The sequence below is a fragment of the Balaenoptera borealis genome, assembly GCF_965194805.1.
Source record: "Balaenoptera borealis genome assembly, chromosome: 19".
Lineage (NCBI taxonomy): Eukaryota > Metazoa > Chordata > Mammalia > Artiodactyla > Balaenopteridae > Balaenoptera > Balaenoptera borealis.
The window spans coordinates 36,560,050-36,569,649 of record NC_138878.1 but is presented as its reverse complement, the minus strand read 5'-3'; the positions used below and the strand labels follow the sequence as shown (position 1 = coordinate 36,569,649).

The 9,600-nt window shown below is 40.6% G+C and overlaps 1 pseudogene across 1 annotated transcript; it reads right to left on the bottom strand.

The window, feature by feature from the left end:
• Positions 1-5,378: 5,378 nt before the first annotated feature.
• Positions 5,379-7,484, bottom strand: LOC309616351 (RING finger protein 11-like; annotated as a pseudogene). Its single transcript has 2 exons — positions 7,131-7,484; positions 5,379-6,897 (listed from the first exon to the last, which is right to left on the bottom strand). The product of its transcript is annotated as an RING finger protein 11-like (transcript).
• Positions 7,485-9,600: the final 2,116 nt, after the last annotated feature.

The window sequence follows — 9,600 nt, the reverse complement described above, 5'->3', positions numbered from 1 at the left end:
ATGGAGTTGAAAAGTACAATAACTGAAAGGGAAAATTCACTAGAGGGGCTGAACAGCAGATTTGGACAGGCAGAGAAAGAATCAGCACACTTGAACATAAATCAACTGAGATAACCCAGTCTGAGAAACAGACAAGAAAAAGGAAGAAAAAGGAACAGAACCTCAGAGATCTGTGGGACACTATCGGGTATAGGTTTGTTTTGGAGTGATGCAAATGTTCTGCATTTAGACAATAGTGATGGTTGCACACCTGTGTGAAAATGCTTAATTGTACACTTCAAAATGATGAATTTTATGGTATCTAAATTATATCTCAATAAAAAGTAAATTAATTTTTAGAAAGAAAGGAGCAAATAGTTTGACTTTACAACACCTGCAAATGCTGAAACACATCACGGCAGATGTGTCCTTTCCTCCTCTAACGAGAGTGTTTCTGGTTTGTAAACTTGTACAACTGATTCCTAGCTCCTTATGGTTTTTGGTGTTTTTCCTTTCTTTTCTGCCTTCTTGAGAAATATGTGGGAAAATACAAAAGGAAATATATCAGGAATAATGGCAATTATACTTTTTATTAACTTAGCACTTTGCAGTTACATGGTTCCTTCACCTTTATTGATTAGCATAATTCTCCTTGTGAGAAAGATGCATTGCCATTTGTTCAAGACAAGGAGCAGAAGCTCAGAGAGGTGGCTTGACTGGCCCAGGATCACACAGCTGGTAAATTGTTTAGCAGGGACCTCGCCAGGCCCACTGACTTCACAGGTTAATGGGGTCTTGTCACATCCCATTTTGATAAGGCAGAGTAAGGAGGTTAAGTTACTTTTCAAAGCACAGCAGATTGTGCCAGGAACGCTGGTTCTAGACCTGTATGGACCCAAGAGCCATGCCCAAACCGGAGGAAAGATTGGTGGTACCTGTGGGATGCAGTCTGTACCACAAACGACAGACTGGGCTCCAGAAAAAACAGAGTCAAACTTGAAAGTGAGACTCACCTTGGCCTACAGGTTTCCACTAACAGTCATGTGCATCTCCTTCAATCACCAGTGCTCTCTGCAGAATCCAAGTCTTTCCATGACAATAGGGGCATAATGTTAAACAGGATATTAAAATGACTTGATAATTATCTAACCCAGGAAGTAGGAGGAACCCCCCGTGTCTCATAACAGCCAGCTCCCAAGGTTTATTCAGAGAAAGGTGGGTGTCTCATTAATTATGTGGCTATCATGCCTGCATTTCCAAAAGAGAGATTTCCAGCCCCTCTTACTCCTCAAAACCAACGTGAGCACCGGACAGTGCCTTAGGGTTGAGGTGTGTCCCTTGGCAACTTCATTTAGACAGAAAGTTTGAAAGTTCTTGGGGTTCCAGAATCACAAAGCATCTGGGGTCCCCTACAGAAATGGCAACTCTCTTCTAGGTTTGGAGTGAAAGTAATCCTTCCCATTGGAAAAGAATTTTCACAGTAGCAAAGCGCTGCTTAACATGGCAAGAAATGGTATCCTCTCAGTCTCAGAATGGCACAATTTCATTCCTACTCTCTCCAACACAAACCCAAACAGGGGCCTGGCAAAATTACATGGTGCAACAGTGCCACCAAGTGGCCAAGAGATTAAAATAGCCAAAGCTTGAAGAAATCACTTCCAAGAGTGAACCTGGGGTGAAAGAGTTTAGATGAGAATCATTCATACCACTCCGATTGTCTTCTGTCCAAGTAGGCATATCTAAATTCCACATTTTTTAACTCTTCCTTTCTCAGATCACTCTTTCCGTAAGTTTTCCTCAAGAAGCTATGCGCAATATCACTTCAGGGCCTTTCCATTTGCTTATCCTCTACTTGGAATGCTCTTTCCTCAGAACTTTGAATAATGCATCATTCTTGTCATTCAGATACTGGCTGAAAATCCACCTCCTCTGCAACCTTTCCTCCATTCACTCCATCTAAACTAGCCATCCCACCCCACAAGTCACTCTCTTATAAGACACAAATTTAATTTTTATTCGTAGCCCTTCTCACGCTCTGAAATTGCTTTACTTACTCACTTATTTACTGGTTGCTTATTTGCCTTCTTCACACACACACCCCAGAATGAAATTTCATGAAATCAGGGTCTTGTCTATCTTCTACACCATCCCCCCCCCATCCAGAACAGTGCCTGGACCAGAGGGGCCGCCAATGCAACACATGCTGCTTGGAAGGACAGGTGGATGGATGGATGGATGGATGGATGGACAGATGAATGAATGGATGGGCAGATGACTGGATGGGAGGATGAAAGGAAAGACAGACAAGGGAAGAAAAAGGCCAGTGTTTTACACTAAAGGGCCAAGTAGTACTGTCTCCATTAGCAATTCCATGATTCTGTTTTTCAAGATTCAGTGACTTTGAATGAAAGGACAGTTTGTATTTTCCATTCTTATTTAGAGAACACCTGCAATCAGTTAATTTGGCTTTAAAAAACACTCACGTCTTCTACCAAGATGCAGAGTTACCCCAGGTATTGTACACAGGCTGTGCTTTCCTTTAAACTCCTTCTATGCTCATAAAGCTGCTATTGACACAAGAAGTCTTTAAATGATTCTTTCCTGTGTAAATTGAGAGCACTTGTGCTAAAATATAGAGGATCTCTGGCAACAGAAAAAAAAAATGCACATTTGCCTACTGAATATGGCAATTTCCTAGAATAGAAGGCCTCCCTCACAATCTTTTGCTGATGTTTTATGTCTGTAGGTTGAACTTGCAGATGTGGGCTCATCAAAGTACCCTGTCAACAATGGGCATCCATTTAAATAAAATCATAAACTACAGGCAAAGCTAGTGTTTTGTGGGGACGTTTTCTCTCCAGGAGAAGTAAAATTAAGCTACTGCTGATGTGGAATTATGTCCTCATTCACATATAAATAGTTTTGGTAGGTCACGGTGGAGGTGACATTGCTAAGGAACTCTGCAGTGACTCCTCAAATTGTCACACCACTATCTTAAAAGGCAAGCAGGTAGTCTACAGCAACTGCGTGGAAACCCTCAAGATTCTGCTTAGATCTTCAGCTGATTCAGATAATTAAATGGGAAAATTTGCCCTCTGATGCAAATAAAGATGATGGAATTTTTTGGCAGTGAATTGTGTGGCAAATTTGGGTGAAAGCTCCCTCCCAAAGTGACTAGTAACTAAGAGGAAACTCATTTAGACTTGGTACCGTGCAGAGTTTTCAGGAAAGGTTTGGGAAAAGTGATGCAAACTTACAAAGGTGGTATTTATAGCCCTAGGGCCGGAGAAGTATGCCTTCTTACCCAGCTACAGCCAATCTGGCTTCACTGCACACAATCATAAATTTCTCTTTAGCTTACATCCAAAACCATAGCATCTGCCTATTCTCAACTGCCCCCCATGTAAATATGAACTCTGAATACACTTCCCTTTCATGTCATAGTTCAGTTGCTCTTAGTATTCATGTGTTCATTCTTTCACTCAACAAATATTTGCTAAGTGCCCACCTATCACTGTGCCAGAGGAGGGAGGCGATACTGAAATGATACCCTGCCCTCAGGGTCTGGAGAAGTTACAGTACAAGGAGGAGCGTGACTGAAAAAAGAAAATTTAAAGCATAGCAGTTAAGAGCTCCAGCAATTACTACTACATGTGTTTGGTAAGTTACTTAAACTCTCTAAGCCTCAGTTTCCTCATCTATAAAATGAGGGTGATAGCAGAACCTACCACTTAGGGATGCTATAATCCACATAAATGCTTAAGGACATGTCCCCACTAGAGTAAGCACCTAATAAACTGGGAACTTCAAGGTTCAGTGTGGAGAGGAGTGTTTCCAGGCACCCATGGTCACACGGCTGATGAGTAAGGTCAGAAATGCTACGTGGATGACTGGCTTTTTGAGTGAGTCATTTCCTGGCTCCAGAAATGTTTCCTCAATTTTTAGATGAGGAAGGTAGGTTAGAGTCGACCCCATCCAGCTCTTACTTTCTGTTGTTTGATCAGGCTCATGAAGACATGAGTGAGATTTGGACTTGCAAACATAGAGGGAAGGAATATTCCCAGGGGAGACTAGAAGAGCATATTCTTTACTTAGAAAAATCACCCTTGTTGACCACTATCCATAGAACATTTAGTTCAGCAATAGCTTCCTGAAGAAACAGTAGTGCAGCCTTGGGGCAGGGTCCTGGTTCCTCCGCAAGGGATACACATAACAATATCTTTGAGTTGTTTTGCAGATACTGAAACACCCACCAGGTGGGAGAAGTTAATGGTGTGCTGCCCACAAGCAAGAAGACCCCAGACCAGTTGGAACCAGAAGGCTGATATTGCTGGCTCCCACTTACCTCACCACGAATCCATCAGAAGAGTGATTGACCGAGCTGATCACACCCTCTTTGAACTGTTACTATAAAACTCCTGACTACTCCCTCCAGGTCGAGACACACAGTTTTGAGAGCATTAGTCCACTGTGGCTCCCTTTGCCTGGCAAAGCAATAAAGCTGTTCTTTTCTACTTCATCCAAAACTCCAACTCCGAGATTTAATTCAGTGTTGGGGTACAAAGGCTGGATTCAGTATGAGCTGCCACCATCTACAGGAATGGATTCTGGTAAAGGGTTGGAGCATTAGCTAATAGTGGATTTGGGAGAGGTTCTTGGGGAGGAGTAGGTGTAGCCTGGACAAGAAGGGGAGGAGGCACTTTGGTAGCTCAAGGAAACAGCCTATTATGAATCAGCGTGGAGAAATTTCAATACCCACCCTCCTGTGTGTCAGAGTTGAATAAGACCCATCCTCTGTCCTCAAGGGTCTCTCAAGCAAGTAATGCTCCCATGACTGGTAAGTTCAGCAGTGCAAATTATGACAAGGTTCAGTGGAGCCAAACAGCCCACAAGAGGCAGGGATCGGCTCTCTCCAAGATGTCAAGGAAGTGGAATCAGGCACACCAGCTGAGGCGCAGTGGTTCCTCTCCTGGCCCACCAGCTATGGTCTGAGGAAAAGGGATGAAAGTTTTCCTCTGTGTGGTACCAAGTGGCAGACTGAGGGTCAGAGGCCTAGCTATCACAAACACAAGTGCAGGATGGCAAATAGAAGGAAGGCTGAGAATGTGTCGGGAGGTCTAGGACATGGAAGGTCCTCCCATGTCAGCAGTACCCTGTCTTAGTCTTTTCAGGCTGTTATTACAAAATATCATAAACTGGGTGACTGATAAACAGCAGAAATTTATTTTTCACAGTTGTGGAAGCTGGAAGTCCAAGATGAGGATGCTGGCACATTCAGCTTCTGGCGAGGTCCTGCTTCCTGGCTGCAGACTGCAGATCAGACTGCAGACTTCCCATCACATCCTCACATAGACGCAGAGAACAAGTAAACTCTCTCTTGTCTCTTATTATGAGGACACTAATCCCATTCATGAGGGCTCCACCCTCACTTTTTTTTTTTTTTTTTAATGTTAAACCCCACTTTACTAGAGTTAGTTTCTGGACACATTGACTCATTTTTTTTTTATAGAAGAGGGACAATGAATCTCAGTTTGCTTACAAGCTAGGAGATCACTTTGAATTCTGCATTTCTTAACTGCAAACAGATATAGCACTTGTAACAAGTTATAAATAAACTGGTTTTCAAGCACAGAGCCAGCCCCAACAGTAATAGTACACTATTTAAAAAGACCTAAGGTAATGAATTCCATTTCCAGTGGAAAAAAAGAATCATATGGTCTTGGACAAACAATTCTGATGGTTTACTTAACAGTCACTTATTAGCTCTTCCTTGCTCATAGAACTTTATGATTTTTTTTCAGGAGTGAAGCATTCAGCTTTAGTGGATAAATCCTTGTTAGGCTAAGACAATCATTCTCATATCCCTCTTTGCCATGAATTGACTTATGAATGGTCATATCAATCTGTTTTGGCAAATGAATAATTAGGGGAAGGCTGTTATTGTGCTTATGAGAATGATATTTTTCTCTGAAAAAAGATAAATATGCATTAGGAAAATGACCATTTGGACTCTTTTTCTGCTTTCTCCTTGTTTTGTGAGAATATGATACTTGGTTTTACAGCAGCCATCTTGTGACCCTGAGATGATCATATGCCAATAATGACAAATGGTAGATTAGAAAGAACCAGCAAAGACAGAAAACAGCAACATCAATAGTAACAACAATCACAGCAAAAGAACAATGGGACCTTAACTTGTGGAGTTCCTATAAAGTAAAAAATAAATGCTCTGTTTATTCTAAAAAAAAAAAAAGAACTATGCAAACAAGCTTAAAACTACTTTTTTTGTGCCAGTGTTATAAAATGTAGCTTTTAATAAAACCTTGATCCAAATGCCAGCAACTTCAGAAAAGAATTTGGGTAGGGGGAAGAAGAAAGTTATCTCACTTAGGAAAAACAACCACTATCTTTATCTCAATCTTCGACACACAATTTAAACATATATAGCTGCTGTAACACTTTACACAATTCTTATGTACTGGAGCAATAACAAGCTCTAAATACAATTATATTTTTAAACACTGGGTGAAGGCTTTACAAAAAAATACCATCCACTTTTCCCCCTAAATTTCTAAAATATCATGTACTTTTCCCCAACATTTTCCCTGCAGCCGTTCAGGAATTTTTAGGAAACTTTCGTGCATGATCTTAATTCCTAATCCCTGGCTCTTTGGGCTCAATGACAACAGATCAAAACCACCAAAAATGATGGTTCACTTGAAGTCAGGTGAGAGACACTGGCTCAGTTAGTCTTGTAGGATAAAAGTAGTGCTGCGTCAACTGTCTCCATGCAGGAGGGGCACGTGAAGGATCTCATCAGCCAGTCATCTGTACAGCCCAGGTGATCTGCATATACAGCAGAAATCAAATTGGGTTCTCATAAACCAAGTCCATCATACAGATCACACACTCCCAGATCTTTTTTTTTAATATTAGTTTTATTTTATTTATTTATTTTTTATTTATTTATTTATTTATTTGGTTGCACCGGGTCTTATTTGCAACTGGTGGGCTCCTTAGTTGTGGCATGCAAACCCTTAGTTGCGGCATGCATGTGGGATCTAGTTCCCTGACCAGGGAACCAACCCGGGCCCCCTGCATTGGGAGTGCAGAGTCTTTAGCCACTGCACCAGCAGGGAAGTCCCTTGGATCCTTTTTTCTGATCCATTTCTTCCAGGGTCATAAACTCCTTTAGGCTGATGCTGTATGAGGCCTATTCTTTGAGCTATCCTTATTTGTTCCTCTCAGCTGAGTTGCTAGGCAAGTCTGGCTAGGTGTTGGATGATAGACAAAAACTGGAACTAGATCCAGATATGGCAGCAGCGGCTCCTGATCCAGCTCCGTCCCTTTGCCAAAGCTAGCCCAGTCGGACTGAGACTTGTGAGGCAGGGAGATGTCATCCGAAGTGGGGGACTTAAGGCATTTCCCCATCTTCCGGGGCTTGACTGTGTGATATGTGTGCTGTTTTTTATGTTTTGTTTTGTTTTTTTTAACATCTTTATTGGGGTATAATTGCTTTACAATGGTGTGTTAGTTTCTGCTTTATAACAAAGTGAATCAGTTATACATATACATATGTTCCCATATCTCTTCCCTCTTGCATCTCCCTCCCACCCACCTTCCCTATCCCACCACTCTAGGTGGTCACAAAGCACAGACCTGATCTCCCTGTGCTATGTTGTTTCTTCCCACTAGCTATCTATTTTACGTTTTGTAGTGTATATATGTCCATGCCACTCTCTCACTTGGTCACATCTTATCCTTCCCCCTCCCCATATCCTCAAGTCCATTCTCTAGTAGGTCTGTGTCTTTATTCCCGTCCTGCCACTAGGTTCTTCATGAACTTTTTTTTCCCCCTTAGATTCCATATATATGTGTTAGCATACTGTATTTGTTTTTCTCTTTCTGACTTACGTCATTCTGTATGAAAGACTCTAACTCCATTCACCTCACTACAAATAACTCAATTTAGTTTCTTTTTATGGCTGAGTAATATTCCATTGTATATATGTGTCAGATCTTCTTTATCCATTCATCTGTCAATGGACACTTAGGTTGCTTCCATGTCCTGGCTATTGTAAATAGAGCTGCAATGAACATTTTGGTACATGACTCTTTTTGAATTATGGTTGTCTCAGGGTATATGCCCAGTAGTGGGATTGTTGGGTTGTATGGTAGTTCTATTTTTAGTTTTTTTAAGGAACCTCCATACTGTTCTCCAAAGTGGCTGTATCAGTTTACATTCCCACCAACAGTGCAAGAGTGTTCCCTTTTCTCCACACCCTCTCCAGCATTTATTGTTTCTAGATTTTTTGATGATGGCCATTCTGACCGGTGTGAGATGATATCTCACTGTAGTTTTGATTTGCATTTCTCTAATGATTAATGATGATGAGTATTCTTTCATGTGTTTGTTGGCAATCTGTATATCTTCTTTGGAGAAATGTCTATTTAGGTCTTCTGCCCATTTTTGGATTGGGTTGTTTGTTTGTTTTTTATTGGGCTGCATGAGCTGCTTGTAAATTTTGGAGATTAATCCTTTGTCAGTTGCTTCATTTGCAAGTATTTTAACCCATTCTGAGGGTTTTTTTGGTCTTGTTTATAGTTTCCTTTGCTGTGCAAAAGCTTTTAAGTTTCATTAGATCCCATTTGTTTATTTTTGTTTTTATTTCCATTTCTCTAGGAGGTGTGTCAAAAAGGATCTTGCTGTGATTTATGTCATAGAGTGTTCTGCCTATGTTTTCCTCTAAGAGTTTGATAGTGTCTGGCCTTACATTTAGGTCTTTAATCCGTTTTGAGTTTATTTTTGTGTATGGTGTTAGGGAGTGTTCTAATTTCATACTTTTACACCTACCTGTCCAGTTTTCCCAGCACCACTTATTGAAGAGGCTGTCTTTTCTCCACTGTATATGCATGCCTCCTTTATCAAAGATAAGGTGACCATATGTGAGTAGGTTTATCTCTGGGCTTTCTATCCTGTTCCATTGATCTATATTTCTCTTTTTGTGCCAGTACCATACTGTCTTGATTACTGTATCTTTGTAGTATAGTCTGAAGTCAGGGAGCCTGATTCCTCCAGCTCCGTTTTTCTCTCTCAAGATTGCTTTGGCTATTCGGGGTCTTTTGTGTTTCCATACAAATTGTGAAATTTTTTCTTCTAATTCTGTGAAAAATGCCAGTGGTAGTTTGATAGGGATTGCATTGAATCTGTAGATTGTTTTGGGTAGTAGAGTCATTTTCACAATGTTGATTCTTCCAATCCAAGAACATGGTATATCTCTCCACCTATTTGTATCATCTTTAATTTCTTTCATCAGTGTCTTATAATTTTCTGCATACAGGTCTTTTGTCTCCTTAGGTAGGTTTATTCCTAGGTATTTTATTCTTTTTGTTGCAATAGTAAATGGGAGTGTTTTCTTAATTTCACTTTCAGATTTTTCATCATTAGTGTATAGGAATGCAAGAGATTTCTGTGCATTAATTTTGTATCCTGCTACTTTACCAAATTCATTGATTAGCTCTAGTAGTTTTCTGGTAGCATCTTTAGGATTCTTTATGTATAGTATCATGTCATCTGCAAACAGTGACAGCTTTACTTCTTCTTTTCCCATTTGGATTCCT